This window comes from Macaca fascicularis, chromosome 12 (genome assembly GCF_037993035.2).
Source record: "Macaca fascicularis isolate 582-1 chromosome 12, T2T-MFA8v1.1".
Classification (NCBI taxonomy): Eukaryota; Metazoa; Chordata; class Mammalia; order Primates; family Cercopithecidae; genus Macaca; species Macaca fascicularis.
This window is the reverse complement of record NC_088386.1, coordinates 875532-893291: the sequence shown is the minus strand read 5'-3', so window position 1 is coordinate 893291 and position 17760 is coordinate 875532. Positions and strand designations below refer to the sequence as shown.

General features: G+C 49.4%; 2 long non-coding RNA genes across 6 annotated transcripts in view; both read left to right on the top strand.

Moving 5' to 3' along the window:
• LOC123571641 (uncharacterized) overlaps window positions 1-17760 on the top strand; it is a 117345-nt gene that overhangs the window by 79774 nt on the left and 19811 nt on the right. The window lies entirely within an intron of this gene.
• On the top strand, window positions 14237-15902 carry LOC135966413 (uncharacterized). The gene is made up of 2 exons (XR_010579734.1): window positions 14237-14384; window positions 15216-15902. It is a non-coding gene; the product is annotated as an uncharacterized lncRNA (long non-coding RNA).

Here is a 17760-nt window from a genome sequence, read left to right as displayed (position 1 = left end):
AAAGGAGGTTTTATTTTCAGAGTAACACTCTGTGCTTTGGGAAATGTGGTCTTGGGGGAGCTGTAAGCATACGCCCCTCAGGAGGAAAGGAGGCCGCGGTGTTACACGTTCCGGGGTTTGTTGGTTGTGTGTGTTCATCAGGCTCAAGGAATGTCTGAACCTTTACAGGGAAAGTGGAGTTTGTTCATCCGATTCGTGCAATGTCTGAACACTTACAGGGAAAGTCTAGCACACATGCAGTGAGTTAACCTGTAACATCCATGTTTGCCTTGGGGCGAGCGTAACATTTGAAATGAGGTAGACTGGGCGTGTCATGTACAAGGGTGAGCTGTTGGGCGCAGACGTTTATGCGCAGCCTCAGTCACAGCCAGGACTGGCTCAGGGTCTGCAGCTTGTGGTGGGAAAGGACACTCACGAGGCCATTCTGTCCAGTTGGGGCTGCCGGCAGGGTCCCAGGGTGGGGCTGTCTGGTCAGCCAGCGTCTGGAGTCCACCCAGGTCCCGTGGGCAGCATTTCTCTAAACCAGGCTTCTGATTGTGGAGGAGACTTCATGCTGGTTAACAGACTGTATAGGAGTAGTGCCGTGCGGCTTTGGGGTCGACCTTCCCTATGATGCCTGTTACATTTCTCTCCAGACCTCATCATAGCCACAGAGATTGTACCTCGTCTGACAGCAGGGGGTGCCAAGTTGACATAGTAATTTATTGTATTAAACTTTTTATTACGATATTAATAATCTTTTTTTTTCTTTTTAAAGAGATAGGGTATTGCTGTGTTACTCAAGCCAATCTTGAACTCCTGGCCTCAAGCAATCCTCCCACCTCGGCCTCTCAAAGTGCTGGGCTTATAGACGTGAGCCAGTGCGCCCAGCCTACAGCCATGTTTTTAAAACTCAGCACTTTAATAATCCTACTCCTTTCACCCCCTCAAGCAGGCTGGTTGGCCTTGTGCAAACTGGGGTGTCACGATCTTAGCCCCCCCTTTTATTTTTCGCTTTGGCCTCAAGATCTGATGAGAACAGCAGTTACAAAATGGGCATTAGGTGATTCTTCTGTTACTAAAGCCAGAATTCTCACTAGTTAGAGATGTTTGTCCCCAGGATCCCAGAAAGCTGCTTTGAATCAAGCCCGTAGCAAATAAGTAAGGAACTAAACTCTTGGTCCTCTGCTTAGTACCAGGGGAATGGGTTAGTCACTGATACTCTTTGATCTGTGCTCACGTGCTGCATGTCGTCACGGGAAGCAGAGTCGCCCTGTGGAATAAAGCCCAGTTCACGGTGGCAGGTCGAGATGCTCGGGGCTGTCAGTCCCTTATACAGCGGCAGACTTGGAGACTCAGCATCGCGTGCAGAGCCCGGGCAACCAGAGTGTATCCACTTTAGAGACCACACGGATGGTCGGTAAGGTGGACGTCCGGGCATATGGCCTTGATAGGCCCACTGCGAGGTGAATTAGGAATTCATTAGCAAAGAAATCAAACTCGCCTGTGGGTCCCAGCTGCTTGGAAGGCTGAGGTGGGAGGATTGCTTGAGCCAGAAGGTCAAGGCCACGATGAGCCATGATTGTAATACTGCACTCCGGCCTGGGTGACATAGCGAGACTCTGACTCAAAAAAAAAAAAACAAAAAAAAACACAAAAAACCCCCCCAAACCTTACTATTCATAGCAGGAGGGAGAATTTGTCAAAGTAACTGCAACAAAATCTTAGATGATATAATTTCAGTCGCTAAGTGAGCTGTCCAGCCCACGTGGCTGGCTCACAATGCAACAGAGCCAGGTGCTGCTGCAACTGCCCCCCTCCCCACCCGATCGCTTGTGGACATTTTCTGTTTTCCCATATCTCCCTTTTGGATACATAGCTCGCTACTTTATAGCTAAGCATCAGTAAAACAGGTTGTCTATTTTGAAAAGTAACTATTATGTCTTTTAAGGACAGAAAATGAAGCCGGTGACAATAGCATGGCGACCTGGTGAATAGATTTAGAGGAATATTTAATACTTAGCACCACGCTGATCCCTTCTTCTCTCATGCTTAGTTACAGCTACCGCCTCCTAGGACAGAACACTGAGCTCTGTGAGTAGGAATTAAACATGTTCTAAATCAGAAGTTTTAGTTAAGCAGTATTTTATGTGAATGCCTAGATCCTACGTGTTCACTGTACTGGTGTGTGGTGTTGAAGAAGGAAGGAGGGCTTGGGGCCGCATCTATGGTGCAGTGTCCGGGTTCCCATATGTGAGATGAGGGCCATGAGACATGGCCTGGAAGGTTCAGACTGTGGGATTGAATGGATCTACCCACTCCTGGAAAGCCTCAAGTCTAACTTGACTTGGGCTGGTTTTAGGGAGATGATGGCAGCGCTGTCCTCACAGGTTACCGGGAGGGGCTCTGGCACCGTCCCCGTCAGGTGTCTCATGATCAGTCCAGCTTGCTCATCTCAGAAGCTGCTGGTCGTGTTCTCGCTCCTGTTGTTTGTTGCGTGTTATTTAGGTTCTGTTCATGTGGGGACCTAGGAAGTTTCATAGTGAGAGGAGAGCCGCTGAGCCGCCTTCCTGCCTGGACGCCAGCCCCACGGAGGACCGTAACTGCTTGAGGTTGGCTTCTGCCCCCGGCCTCACCTGTGGAGGCCTTGATGCAGTGGTACTTTCTAAGCTCCTGGGACACACAGCGCTGTTGTGTGGATCCACAGGCCACTGTGGCGTCCGAGCACGTGCTCCCGGAGGAGAGCACTCTGCGGGCACTGATAGTGGGAGCTGGCTGAGAGTCCAGCGAGTGAGACTCCCTGTGACGTGCACAGCTGCCATCTGCACAGCCCCTCCTGAGGCCAAGATGGTCGTGCGATAAATGCACAAAGCGCGTCTCCAGCAAAAAGCCGCCGAGTGTCCACATCCAGGATATCCATCACGGTGCCTTTTTGGTGTTAATACGATGAATGTGAGCAGCAGGTGGTCTGCGTTCTGGGTGTGTGTGACTGTGCCACTGCAGTTTTGTTCTCATGTCTTGATGAGCATGAACGGTTCCTGACGAGGGTAGGTAAGGATGCTGTGACCTGAGACTCTACAGTATTGTAGCTTGAGGAACCAAGGAGTTTTTCTCTTTTGCAAACCCATCAAGGAGGATATTCCAGGCTGGTGACTGCTCCATGAGGTATTCAGGGATCCAGGTTTCTTCCCGACCCCTGCTCTGCGTTCCCAGGGACATGGCTGTCCTTGCCGTGGTTAGGAATGGGTGATTACCACGCTGGCGTGGGAGGCTTAAGGTGAGAGTGGCCGTGATTTACCTAATCTACATAATAGCAGGGAGCTTGGGAGTAAAGTGTAGCCATGGCTTGGAGGACGGATGATGGATATTGGTGAACGACTGGCTGCACTCACTGCAGCTGGCCCAGGAATGGGGAAGGATGGCTGAGTATGCCGTTCAACGGTACCTGGTTCTTTCAGATTTGACTTCCTTACGGATTTTCTGCTGTAAAGAGGAGAGAGCCTGTGGTTCTAGGCCAAGCATCTCACTCATCTCATAACATCTTGTATCCCTTAGCCAACATTTATGTCAAGTTTCAGAAGTCCTATCAAACTGGCAAGCATTTCTCAATTTGGTTTAACCATTGGATTTGATATCTGTGTCTGCATGTCTATTTTACATCTATGTGGTTATTTGACACTCTGTAGTACCTTTGTAATAGGTTCTATTTGGTGGAAGTTACTTTCAACAAACCCTTGCTGCTACTTGAATTTTCAAGGTTGCAAAGTAGAAAGGAGAGAATAAAAACCACATCTTCTCTAATTTTAAAATTTGTTGTTTCTCAAATCACACCAGAAGTACAGATATTACAAATTACAAAAGCAGCCAGAATCAAGTTTAAGAGATTTCTGGGCGATTCTGGCTAATCAGCAGTATTTGCTGAGGTGTGTGCAGCAGAGCAACATGCCAAGAAGCCCGGGACGGGGGAGACTTGGGAGGCCAGGCTGTGACTTCAGAGGTGCTGTTGCCTCAGGGAAAGAAGCTAGATGTAGAGAGGATAAATGGCCACAGGTGTGACCACCGCCATCCTTGCCGCGGTACGGAGGCCTTTGTACAGGGGCCTTTGTAGAGGGGCCTTTGTGAGCTGAGTTAAAAATCGAAATTGAGAGAGTGCAACGCATTCTTAGTTTTTAAAATAAAATGCTAATAGAGAATGTTTGTAAGAATGTAAAATGTTACATCTTTGGAATTTAAGAATATTAATTTGCTTCTGAGATCTTTGTGACTGAGATTTGAAATCTTAAGTATGGCTTTTTCTTCCATGTTTTATACATATGCACGTATACACATATATGTAAGGTATATAAAAGGAAAATAAGCGTGTCTGTATTCACATTTATATACACTTCCATAATGTGTATACTTCTAGTCACACATAGGTCTAAGAGACTATGACTTTACTTGATAACCATGAGAGGGTAATTAAATAATTTACCTGCTCTTAGCCTTGCTTTTGTATGTGAGCAGGGACCCTGCGAAACGTGCCTCCCGCGTTCCAGGCCTCACACAGCCCGTGCCAGGTTTTGGAAGCAGGAGTTTGTCTGCAGCCACTTCGGGAAGCACGTGGTTGCCAGGATTGCCTGGAGCTCCGGGCTGTCTCCAGTCCCAGCCTCCCTGGGGTAGAAGCTGCCCTACCAGGGGCCTGGACATGGACGTTAGGGCCTGGAGCCAGGGACCGCTCCCGAAGCGGGGGGCTCTGCTCACAGCTGGGCATGAGAACCGAGGATAGGAGGCGGAAGCAGCCTCGGGCCAGTGCACGGCCTCCCTGAAGTGCTTGCGGGAAGCCCCAGCTGCATTTTGCTGACACCATAGACAGCACCACACTCTGTGAGATCCCCCTGGCCCACCCCTCAGGTTCCTAAAATGATTAAGGTTTCCTGAGCTGCAAATTTTTAGGTCTAGGCTTAGTATGGGTTGACGCCCATAGGAGCAGCAGATCGTGGAAAGGTGGGAACCGGGGCTGGGAGGGTGGTGACCACGGCCAAACTGAGAACCGTGGTGGGCTGGGAGGTCCATCTTCTGTCTAAAGTGTTTTTCAAACTAAAAAACATAGTGTCTCAGGAGCATGAGAGGGCAGGCCACAGACGGGGAGAACGCATCTGTAAAAGACTCATCTGATAAAGGCTGTTATCCAAACCGTGCAAGGAACTCTGAAAACTCAACAAGAAAATGAACAACCTGATTAAAAATGGTCCAAAGACCTGGACAGATACCCTAACAAAGAAGATACACAGATGGCAAATCTACACTTGGAAACATGGCCCGCGTCTGATGTCATAGGGCGAGGCGTCGCTGTGCACCCATCAGCCTGGCCAAAACCCGAACTCCGACACTGCCGCGTGCTGGTGGGTGTGTGGGCATCAGGACCCTCACTCATCGCTGGGGGAAGTGGGGCAGCTGCTGTGGGAGGCAGCGTGGCGGTTTTCCATGGAACTAAGCTCTCCGACCACAGGAGCAATCACAGTCCTGGACGTTTACTCGGAGGAGCTGAAAGTTTACTTCCATGCGGAAATGTGCACACAGACGTTGACAGCAGCTTTATAATTGCCAAAACTAGAAAGCAACCAAGATGCCCTTCAGTAGGTGAATGGATAAACTGTGGTATGTCAGATACTGGGATATTATTCAGCACTAAAAAGAACTGGACCCCTAAGCCATGAAGACAAGGAACAATCTTAAACGCATGTTGCTAAGTGAGACTCCAATCTGGAAAGGCTGCCTGCTGTCTAAGTCCAACCACAGCACAGTCTGGAAAAGGCAAAGCTGTGGAGACAGTCAAATAGTCAGCGGTTGCCAGGGGTTGGGGAAAGGAGAGATGAATAGGAGGAGCATAGGGGATATGGAAGGTGGGAAACAACTCCAGGTGGGGCTTTCATGGGGGATGCATGCCGTTCCACGTCTGTGAAACGCACAGAGTGAGCAGCAGCAGGCCGAGTCCTCGTGTGAGCTGTGGACTGTGGGGGGTGGTGCCCTGTTGATGCGGGTCTGTCGGTTGTACAGACATGCTGGTCAGGTGAGGGCAGGAGAATAATGGAGGCTGTACCTGTGCTGGGAAAGGAGATATGTGAGGACTCTCTGTACTTTCCTCTTGGTTTTGCTATGAACCAAAAACTGCTTTTAAAAATGTCTATTGAAAAGATAAACAAAAGAGTGCTGGCCAGACAGCATCTGTGTGAGGGTGTGGCCTGTGTTCTACATTCAGAATTTCCGTTAGAATACACACATCTAAATTTTTCAAAGTTAAACCTTTGCATTAAGTAACTTACTACCAAGTTACAGTATCAGCTTGAGCGCTGCCAGGATGGCCAGGATCCTGTATCCTGACCGGCTTCTCCCCTTACAGGTGCAGTTGACGTCCATGACCACATCCCAGTAAGCAGCAGGGCTGGAATCAGGAGTCAGACTTTGCGGGACAGAGAGGAACTGAGATCTGTAAGCACGTGGCTGAGGGCCGTCAGGGGGGAGCCCATGGCAGGGGGCCGGCAGGGATGACTTTTTGATCAGTTTTCCTTATCACTGAGGCCATCTTAGACTTGGGGAGTTGGAGTCCCCACTCTCGGGTGCCTCAGACACCAAAGGCTGCTCGTAATCCTCAAGTTCCAGATGCCTCAGGGGAGGTACCTGGGTTGTTGGCTGCAGTTCCGTTATTTGCTGCTTGGTGGGATTTGCCCGCAGCATTTCTGGTTGTTTTTAAGAGCTGATGTTTGAGCTGCTTAAAATCACATATGGATGTTGATTTATCAATAAAAGTTAAGAATAGAATTTTGGCTCAAAGAGTTGTGAAAATGCTCAAGGTCGTGTACTAATGTATACATTACATTTGTGGAAATATCTAAAAGTCCAGGATTTATATTAAACACTTCTCTTGATTTTTGTAATATCTACCTGTAATTTTTCCATTTGATTAATAGATGTCAGAGGGCTTAAATTTTGAGTGCCTGAATTCACTGAAATTAAAACTTCTTACATCAAATGTAATTGAACTGAATGTAGCCAACAGTGCATGCTTTTATAAGTACTGATTAAAATATATATAAAAACACATATCCACGAACAGGCAGATGGGGGCAACATATTAAACCATGGAAGTAGAATTCGTATTCTTTGTTTTCTGAGAAGACAAATTTTTAAAAAGCCAAGGGGTCTTATAACTGTCTAGTTTCCAACTTATTTACCCTAAAGTGGAAGATTGATAGCAGCAGAAGAGGAGCTCCTGGGCCAGTGCAGGCTCTGGGAGCAGCGGGGTGAGTGCTGGAAGGAGCTGGCTGGAGGCAGAGCAGGGAGGTGCTCAGGCAGGCCAGGACGGCCTCAGGGCACGCGGCTCAGTGAGTGAGAAAAGGTTCACATTTCTTGGAGAGCCCTTGTCTCTGCCCACGGAAAACCCAAACTCCTTCCAACTGGGATGTGCGTCTCATGTAAAAGTTGTTACTCCCAGAAAGAAAGCCAGTGGATATAGAAATTTGACGTATGCAGAAATTATTTCAAATTTGTTTCTAACCTTATCCTTTTCTCCCCCCATCTTAATGTGTGGTGACTTTCTGCAGGTGACGCACACATCTTAGGAGAGCGCTGTATTTCAGTTGCTGTTGGCTCTGATGTGACTTTGTGGTGTCCGATGTTCTGGTTCTGAGGTTCTGCCCAGAACGTGGCTCCTCCCTGCTGAGCGTTGCTTGTTGAAGGCCCATGTGGAAACTTACCCTGTAAGCTCGTTGACCGCAGCAGTCTTGGTTCAGAAATCTTTGGACCTCCTGAGACTCCACACAACCTTCTAACCTTTCTAGCGTGACCTTTTCATTTTAGTGTTCCCCATTAACTCAGATGTTTTCCAGAAAGTAAGTAATCTGCTGAATGCAGGGTGGGGGTGCCCTCCGTTGGCTCTGGGGAGAAGCATCGCTGTTTCTCCGGGTGGAGCTTCCCGCCCACCATGGTGTGCTCCAAGACGCAGCAGGGTTCTTTGGCAGAAGTAACCATCGAAGGCCCGTGTCTCCGTGGCAGGGTGGCTGTGGGTGTGCGGCCTCGCGGCCATACCGGCCCCTCCCCATCAGTGGCACCACGGAGAGGAGCAGGGGGAGGCCTGGGATCTGTCTCCAGAGTCACAGCTGTGCTTCCGAGACTGCGTCGTCCGTTTGTAACTAGACATGCAGAGAAAGTGTTGGAGATAAGCAGGAGACGGTGTCTGTCCCTAATGAGCTCAGGCGTGCCCTTGAGAGGGTCAGGTTTCTGTGCGGCTGATCTGGACTCAGCCTGGCTGTGGCAGTGCAGGTGACTGCTGGGCTTTGGCAAGGCTGCACCCACTGTCCGTCTGAAATGGCCCCCTTCCCTGGCTTGCGGTGCCAACTGGGCCCCCAGGCCTGATTTCCCGCCACGACGGAGGCCCTGTGTATGTGTCGGGGAAGGGGGAGGTGGGGGTCCTACTTTATTGCCGTATCCAATGCCACGCGGGGTCAGCACTCGGGAAACACGTGCTGTGTGGGTCAGCGATTGAGTTCAGAAACCTGGAAAATTCAGCAGTGTAGGCTTTGGGCATGACCCGTCCAGCCTTTGGGGCTCTTTCTTTCTCTGAATTTCCTTCCATGGCATCCTCCTCATCCCAGGGCCCCGTGTTCCCATATGGCTGTTGGCAGCTTCACAGGTTCCTCTGCCTCCCCTCCCGGGCCCTGGTGTGGCTGGGGCAGCTAGTGGCTGTGCAGACCACACAGCCAGTAGACAGTTGGTGCCAATGCCTTGGGCCTGGTTTACTTGAGTCAAGAACTGCAGCACATGGATGAGCTCACCCCGAATGCCTGAATCGGAAGGCCTTGGGTTGCAGAGGGGTGGGGTTGGATATTGAAGGACACCTGCAAAGCAGAAGGGGAAATGGCTGTGCTGGATGGGCAGCAGGAGGAGTCTATGCAGAGCCTGGGACCCAGTGCAGACACAGAGCTGACATGGGCAATGCAGTGACACGGCCACCGTGGAAGTGGGCAAAGTTACAGTCTTCAGACCGATATGGAGGAGCTGGCCTAAAACGATTCTGATTTTCCTTTAATCCTAGCAATTGCTGGCTTACAGGGTGGGGGAGTGAGATCTGTGGTGGCCACGAGGAGAGACAGGGATTTTAATTAAACCCCTCTTTCTGGGAGAGGGGAGTAGCCATTTCTGTAGGGCGGTGAGAATCGTCATCTCAGGCAGCTCAGGCTGCTGTAACGAAACACCATTGACTGAGTGGCTTATGAACAACAGGAATTTGTTTCTCACAGTTCTAGCGGCTGGAAGGCAGGATCAGGGTGCCGCACGGGTGGATTCTGGTGTGGGCTCCTTCCTGGTTGGCACACACCTTGTCTCTGGCCCTGACACAATGGGAGGGCGAGGGAGTTGCTGGGCCCCTTTCTGAGGCACAAATTCCATTCAAGGGTCTCCAGCCTCGGGAACTCATCACCTCCCAAAGACCTCCTGACAGCATCACATTGAGGGTGAGGATTTCAACCTGTGTTCTGGGGGGCAGGCAGTTCGTAACCGTCACCCTCTTTGTGTATTTCTGACTCAACAATGAGTCTGTGTTCGGCTCTCCAGGAGACAGAGCCTGTGTGGACACTGAGCAAGGTCAGAGCTGCAAGCATGTGCACATCGGGGGCAAGGGAGCTGCCAGGGGTGTGAGAAGGGGGTTTCAGCGTCAATCGGAGCTGCTTTCCCAGCAAATGTGCTCATAAGCTATCCTGGCAACATTTGCTTTTCACGAAGAGTCGATCAGGCAGTGGGGGCAGCAGGAGGTGTTGCCAGAAGCTTGGAACTGATGAGCAGCAGAGAAGGGGCAGAGGCCACGACCTTGGGGTGGTCAGCAGTGTCAGGTGTCTGCCCTCCAGGCCTCACGTCTGTGACTGTGCAGAGACCGAGCTGACCGGGGCTTGCCGGCCAGTGTGGCTCTCATACAGGTGATTATCGCGGTGTTCTTTCTATGTAATGTTCCCTCAACTCCATGCCCACCCCACCAATTTCTGTGCCTAGCAGAAATCATGCTGCGTTTCCTTGATGAAGCCTTGAGTTTCCTGTGGAGATGTAGGAATAGCATGATTTGGCTCATGTCAAAATACTTTGCAGTGAAGCTGCACGGAAGAGGATTCTAGGCTTCCATTTGACGTTTTCAACAATGCCTGAGTGTTACAGGACCGTCTTGCTTGTTAAAAAGCACCAGATGAAAAAGGCTACTGGTTAATAAAGGAGACTTTTTACATTAGCACAGAGAAGGGTGGCTTGAGATAAATTCAGTGTAACGTAGGTGTGTTTGTAAGCCGTCTAAAGGACCATCTCTCTGCTGGCGACACATGTTTCCCGGTATTGGTTTTGTTCTGAAAAAGGATGACTGGCATTCGGTAGAGTCATTCCAAAATTCACCTGGAAGTGTTCATGTGGTGCCTTGTTTTCTCCTGACATTCTGGGCACCACATGAACACTTCCAGGTGAATTATTCTTGTCTTCAGCACTAGCAGGAGACTTTTCCTGAACATCTGCTCCTCTTTGGCGTTGTGGGTGTGAAGGGGTCAGAGTGACCCTGTCTTCATGGAGCTTTCAGACACCATGGGGATAGTGTGGCATGAGTGTCGGGCTCGGGTGGGAGGGAGACTTTCCCCAGAAAAGAGCTGCCGATTCCAGGATGGCCCTCGACCCCTCCTCCCTCTGTTCCTCTGCGTCATGTCTGAATTAAGGCTGTTCTATCGTAGCGGGGGTGTCATGTTAACTGGAAGTGTGATTTTTTTTACTGGGCAGTAAGTAAATTAATGGTACATTTGCCAAGGACAGCGAGGTTTGATTTGATGAATCCAGTGGGGGAAAGGAGAAGGGGCTTGGCTGTGTGGGGATGTGTGTGATGGGAGCAGAATGGAGTAGCCATGCAGGCTGTTGGGATGGAGGGGCCACGCCCGCATTTCCATGGGGTCCGTCGCTGTTTGTGCCACTAGACCTGAACCTCTGTCTCTACTTCTAACACCCGCATAATGAGGAAGCCCCTGATGGGCCTGAGTTGTTACTTCCCATGGCCATCACTGGGAAATGCCCCGGACGCCTCTCCTGGCTGGTGACGGCCCTGGGCCTGGACACTGGCTTTGTCCTGAGTTGCTTCTTCTTGTGGCCATCGCTGGGAAGTGCCCCGGACACCTCTCCTGGCTGGTGACGGCCCCAGGCCTGGACACTGGGTTCGTCCTGAGCTCTGCGAGGGGCTTGGGCTCCACGTGCAGCAGGCACCTGTGCATCCCTTTGGATGTGAGATGTTGGCGCTTGGCTTGCAGGTCAGCGCGATCTGGGTGTGGTCAGGATCCAGTTCATCCTTTGGAGAGAGAGCACCTGCCCGGGGAATCCTCTGAGGTACATAATCATGCAGTGCCCTCACAGGATGCCCGGTCCTCCGAGAACTTCCCGCCATTCCCCTGGACCCGCAGGTATGGGAGTCAAGTGTGGTGTATGTGTCACGGGCGGGGATACTGAGGACACCACGTGCCTGCTCGTGCGAAGACCTGAAGCGCTGCGTGAGCTCGTTCCCAAGGGGCCGTTGGCATCTGGGGGCCTGTGGGTGTCTTTCCACTGGCAGGAAATAATGGGTGGCCCATGTTACCTTTTGTGTCTTTTTTTTTTTTTTTTTTTTTTTTGCCGAAAAGCCCTAATGCCAACGTCGCTGTCCCGCTGTTGGAACCGCTCACCTCAGGCTCACTGGCCCTCCTGTTTCTGGGCTGCTGCAGTGTTGTGTTGGGATAACTGTGTTACCTTCGTTTGAATTTTCTTCCTGTTCTTTTGGAATAAGTGTTGATAGTTTGTGCTGCTTGTTCACCCCAGAGGCGAGGATGTCCTTTAGGCCTGGAGGAGCACAGCCCCTGCAGGGAGGTGCCGGGCCTCTGCCTCTCATGTCGTCCGCAGCCCTCTCCGCACGTCTGCTCTTCGCTCCTCGTGCCCACGGCTGGGGTCATGGGCCGCTCGCTCTGCTGTTTGAGATCCTCGGAAAAGGTGTTTGCACTGAAGGGAGATTGGGGGTGTGCGGCTGATTTTAAATAGGAGGAAATGACGGTAACAGAATGAGCAATGCCTAGCACTTAGTCTCAGGCTTGAGAAATTGTGTTTTAGAAGCAAGGTATCCCTAACTCCGGTTTTCTTCAAATTAAATCTTTTAAAGAGTCCACAAGTATAAATAGTTAAAGCCTAAAACTATGCAAGAGAGGGCCTAGAGCCCAAACCACTGCCAACTCTGACTCCAAGACACCTCAGAAACTTGGTCCTCCTCCTCAGAGAACCCCGCTTCTCCTCCTCCTTCCACACTGCTCCCTCCACAGTGCTCCCTCCACACTCCTCCCTCCACACTCCTCCCTCCACACTCCTCCCTCCACACTCCTCTTCCTTCCCCTTCCCTTCTTCCTTCCTCCCCTTCTTCCTTCCTTCCTCCCCTTCTTCCTTCCTTCCTCCCCTTCTTCCTTCCTTCCTCCCCTTCTTCCTTCCTCCTTTCCTCCTCCCTCCTCTTCCTCCTCCCTCCTCTTCCTCCTCTTCCCCCCCTTCCCCCCCCATCCTTGGGCAACCTCCATGGAACTCTGGTTCAAAGTCACTGGTCTTTGGAGCCGCCCATTTGATAGACGAGCATGCTGGGGACCAGACACAAGTGACTGACTCAGACTCGCACAGAGGCTGACCCAGCTTGCATGCTGTCTCCTGCCTCCCGTAACACCGGGTTGTCCCTAATGGAAGAGAATCAATGATGTTGCTTCACTGATCTCCAGGGAAAACAGGTTGATAACAGGTTATAAACATGGCAACGATTTGGAAAAACCGTCGTCCACTTGTCAGCTCCATCTCTCCTGCCCGGAAGATGTAGGGAAAACCTGCCTTCAGCCCAACCTCATCCCAAAACAGGACAGAGGACAAAGGGGCAGAGACCCAGGTCCTGTCAGTGCCCTCAGGAAACCCCCGTTTCCTCCTTATGGTGGAAGTGGAAACCATCCCACTGGACTAGATTTTCCCGGGAAGCCCCTCCACCCCGAAAGCAAGGAATCTGGTTTGAGCACACACCATTCTTGGTGTCTTCACTTTCTGCAGCTGAACCCTGCATACGTGGCCCATTAATCTTGCTAGTCCAGTGTTACTGGCTCCTGGGAGTTTCTGTGGGCTGATAGCAGGTGTTTACCATTGTGTTTAGAGAGGAGAATAGAACTTTATTGTGTCGAAATCAGATGATAACCATTGCCATGTGATTCCTTGGGTTGGTTTGGGTGGGGGGTGCTCAATGCTTTTCCTGAGGCTAAGTTCTAGTTTGAGACCGTCTCTCTTTGTCGCCCAAGCTGGAGTGCAGTGGTGCGATCTTGGCTCACTGCAACCTCCGCCTCCTGGCTTCAAGCAGTTCTCCCTGCCTCAGCCTCCCAAGTAGCTGGGATTATAGGTGTGTGCCACCACACTTGGCTAATTACAAAAATGTTTAATATAGGCCGGGTTTTGCCATATTGGTCAGGCTGGTCTTGAACTCCTTGCCTCAAATGATCGACCCACCTTGCCCTCCTAAAATACTGGGATTACAGGCTTGAGCCACTGTGCCCGGCCTGATCCTAACACATTTTAAAGCTGTCTTCATGTACCAAAATCCAGTCCTATGTTTGAAAATCAGTCTTGAAGAGCCTAGGAGGAGAGGGATAAGCTTCAACTAGGTAAACAACTATGTATATGTTAAAAATATGGGCCAAAATCTACCCCAAATGTTAACTCTTCTGCTTTGCATATTATATCCATTTATAGTTATTTCAGTACTAAGATTTTTAAAGATTCTTTTGATAATCATGGACAAATTACTATTAAAACTCAGCTGCATTTGTAACACTTCAAAGAACTAATTGGATGACATCATTTTTCCCAGAGGCATTTTGGATTGTTACATAATTAATGTTTATCTCTTTGCCAGAAATCTTTTTTTTTCTTTTCCAGAACAGATACCTGAAAAGAAACTTTCCTTTGCATTAAGTGTTATTTCACTGTATGACAATCAATTTTTGAACGTGAGAACAAGATCATCATGTATTTTTGGGATAATTCTTGCTTAATAGTGATAATGCTAAGTGTTAAAATTATGCAACAATTTGTTTCTTTGAAAATTACTATTTGCCTGCTCACCAGGTGGGAGCTGATGAGAACATGGATGTAAAACTTAAATTGTATTTAGCTTGTTTAAAAGAAGTTTAAAAAAAAAAAGCTTTTTTTGTTTGTTTGTTTTGTGCTACTACTGACGTTGCTTCGTTGTGGAAATGAGGTTATTGCAGGCACCTAGAATTTTATCTCCTTCACTTGTACAATGGGAAGAAATTCTCCAACAAGCACAGGAATCTGACTTTCTGATATTGAGACTCCTAGGCATCAAGCCCCATGGAAGGGTTGGTGATTACGTGAGCGTTGGCGTTGATGTGGGCACCCTCCAAGCCAGACGCAGGGAGCAGGGAAGGGCAGAACAGGCCCCTCAGGAGCCATGAGAAAATCAAGTGTTGGCAGCAGTGGTGAGGGTTGATGTCAGGGGCCAGGAGGTGGCGGCGAAGGGAGCATGTGCCTCAAGGCAGCCCTGGAACCCGCGGTCCCTGCAGTGAGATCTGATCTGCAGGGGATGTGGACGGCCACGTGGCGAGATCCACAGACAGCCTGGACTTGGCTGCATCAGAACTCTGGTGGACGTTGCAAACGGCCCCACAGGGTTGCAGTGCACATTCCTCAGACAGAAGACGCTTGTAACTGTTCTCAGCACGAAGCCAGCGCCCTGTGAACAGTGGCCACTGCTGTCGTGACTGAGTGCTGTCCAACTGGGGGCATTTGCTCTGCTCAGTTCACTTAATTGGGCCAGGAATGGGGTTGCCCTGCCTTCAAGCTTGACGCATTGAACGAGGACTCAGTCAGTAAAGTACTCTGTAAATACGCTCTCCTGGCTAGAGCGAGCAAAGCCCAGGGAGAGAGTGGTTCCTCAGTATTAGACAGGTGTTTGTGGCGGGGCCAGCTGTGTGGCTGCCAGAGCGAATGTGACCAGGAAGCCTCTGTCCCCCCGGAGGTGGCCAGCATAACTGTTACACATGCCGTAGGTAGAAAGTGGGCACTGCTGGGAAACTTGCTCATGTTGCTGTTTTCTGATTGGAAATTCAAGGTTTCTGAGCATCCTACATCGAATTTGTACATTGCTGAGACTGTACACCTTTCAACACTTGTTTTTTCCTGCTTTTCAGATCCATACAACCTGGCATTTGGGCGTGGCTTCCAGGACAGGCTGGATGCAGAGTGAAGTCCTCTCCTCACTGTCAATCTTTGCACATGTCTTTCTTGAGAGTCTCCATTAGGTTTTTACTTAACTAGACTTTTAAAGTTGCCATGCACATAACTCTACCAGTTACAATCGTGAGCTAACATGGGTTTTTGGTTTTACTTTGATGAATGTTTAACATTTGCATGCTGGATGTGGGGGTGGAGGTCATTTATCTGCTTTTCATTTCCTTCTTGGTTATACTTAGTGTCTTTCAGGTAAGGTGTGGAAAGCCTGGTACAGGGTGAATTGCAGGCTGCAGTGTGGCGCGGTGGACGAGAGGTGCGGGCTGCAGTGTGCACAGTGGATGAGAGAGAAGCTATTTCCATCCTCGAGGGAAACACACAAGAAACAATTTAAAAAACTGATCGTCTAGCTTGCATGAGGTCCAACAAATTCAGTTTGCAAAGTTTAACTTCCAAGTTAACTTAGTAACTTTTCCCCTAAGTCATTAATTTAGTAGCTGATGTTTATTGCCTAAAGCAAGTCATAAATTCTGAAATGAATGACTAAACATGTAATAATTTAGGCATACAGCACCTGAAGGGAAAACTGCCAGTATGCTAAAATATTGGATACAGATGCTCAAAAAATATAATGTAGCATTCTTACAATGCATGTTCTTTTAGCAGGTAACTTGGTGAGTAGTTTTGAACTATATTTGTAGGAATGTGTATCTTGAATACTTTAGGGTACCACTGCAGATGTGTGCTTGAGAGGTATAAATACTGAATGTTCTTCTCCCTTCCCTTAAATGAAAAACATTAGCTCCCTTCATTTTTATTTGTATTTCTTGAAGTGGACTCTCGCTCTTGTTGCCCAGGCTGGAGTACAGTGACGCAATCTTGGCCCACTGCAACTTCCGCCTCCCGGGTTGAAGTGATTCTCCTGCCTCAGCCTCCCCGGTAGTTGAGATTACAGGCACCCACCACCATGCTCCGCTAATTTTTGTATTTTTATTAGAGATGGGGTTTTGCCACAGTGTCCAGGCTTGTCTCAAACTCATGACCTCAGGTGACCTGCCCACCTTGACCTCCCAAAGTGCTGGCATTACAGGCGTGAGCCACTGCGCCTGGCCAGCTCCCTTCTATAATGATTTATACAGTTGTTTTTGCTTTGTTTTTTTGAGACGGTGTCTCACTGTCGCCCAAGCTGGAGTGCAGTGATGTAAATCTTGGCTGACTGCAGCCTTCACCTCCTGGGCTCAGGTGATCCTCCCACCTCAGCTTCCTGAGTAGCTGGGACTAGACGCACGTCACCACGCCCAGCTTTATTATTATTATTATTATTATTATTATTATTATTATTATTGGTATTTTTAGTAGAGACAGGGTTTTGCCATGTTTTCCAGGCTGGTCTGGAGCTCCTGGGCTGAAGCAATCTGCTGGCCTCAACCTCCGAAACTGCTGGGATTACAGGCGTGAGCACCACATTTGGCCCATTTTTTTTTTCTTCCTGGATTTGGAGTCGACTTTCAGAAAATCCTTCAACCTTGCAAGCTTAATTTTCCGTAAAAATATTCCTCTAGGATAAAAACAAGACACAAAGAAGTACGTGTGGACTGCAGTTAAAAATTTTCAACACAACTTAGCTTAGGAAAGTTGACATTGACAAAGAGCAGGAGGCCGCTTCAGTGCCTTCTAGGCACTGGGAATGGCGGTCTGTGGGCGACCCTAACATGTGCGGCGTCCTGAGATGTGATCGTGGTGTTCACGCTTTTACCGAGGGCTTCCCGGGAGTACCAGAGGCTGTTCTTCTGCAGTCGGCCAGCCAGGCAGCAGCTGCTGGAGAAGGAACAAACAGTAAAAGACAGATGTACACGGTGTTATTGTGGCAGAGAGGTTAAAATCAGGCTCACTTTGTTCTTACAGTTTTAAAAAGCTAATAATGAAGTCCTTAAATATGTTCAGGATTTCAAAGCAGTTGTGGGTGTGTCTGTGTCTCTAGCTCCCGTTCGGGTACTTCCTGCGAAGAGAGCTCAGAGACGCCACCTTTCCTTGATGAGGTGACAGGGCCTGGAGAGGTGTGAACCCCGTGGTGGGGGGGTGACTGACCTGGGGTGAGGCTGGGTCAGCGTGGGGATCCACCCCCACTCCACGTTCCTGTAGGCAATCCACAGTTCTAAGTCTTTATGATATGGGTAAAATGAACCTGGAAGAGGTGTTATTTTTTAAGAAGTAAGTGCCATGCTCTTTTTTCCTCATACTTTTCCGTGTTTAAGCAGCATTGAAGGATAAGGCACTAGTAGCCTGTTGGTTTGGAAGCAATATTGTTGGTTATTTTCCGTTGAATCTGACCTTAAGGTTGCCTGGTAACAGAAGTTTTCCTTTAACAACATGGGACTCTGTTGAATCTGTTGCCCCATTGGCTGAGCCGCCTGAAATCAGTGCCATGGCAGCTGAAGAAGCCTCTTCCCCTTGGAGGAAGCCGCTGGATTGGCAGGAGGCACCGCCCTTGATTGAGGGAGTGAG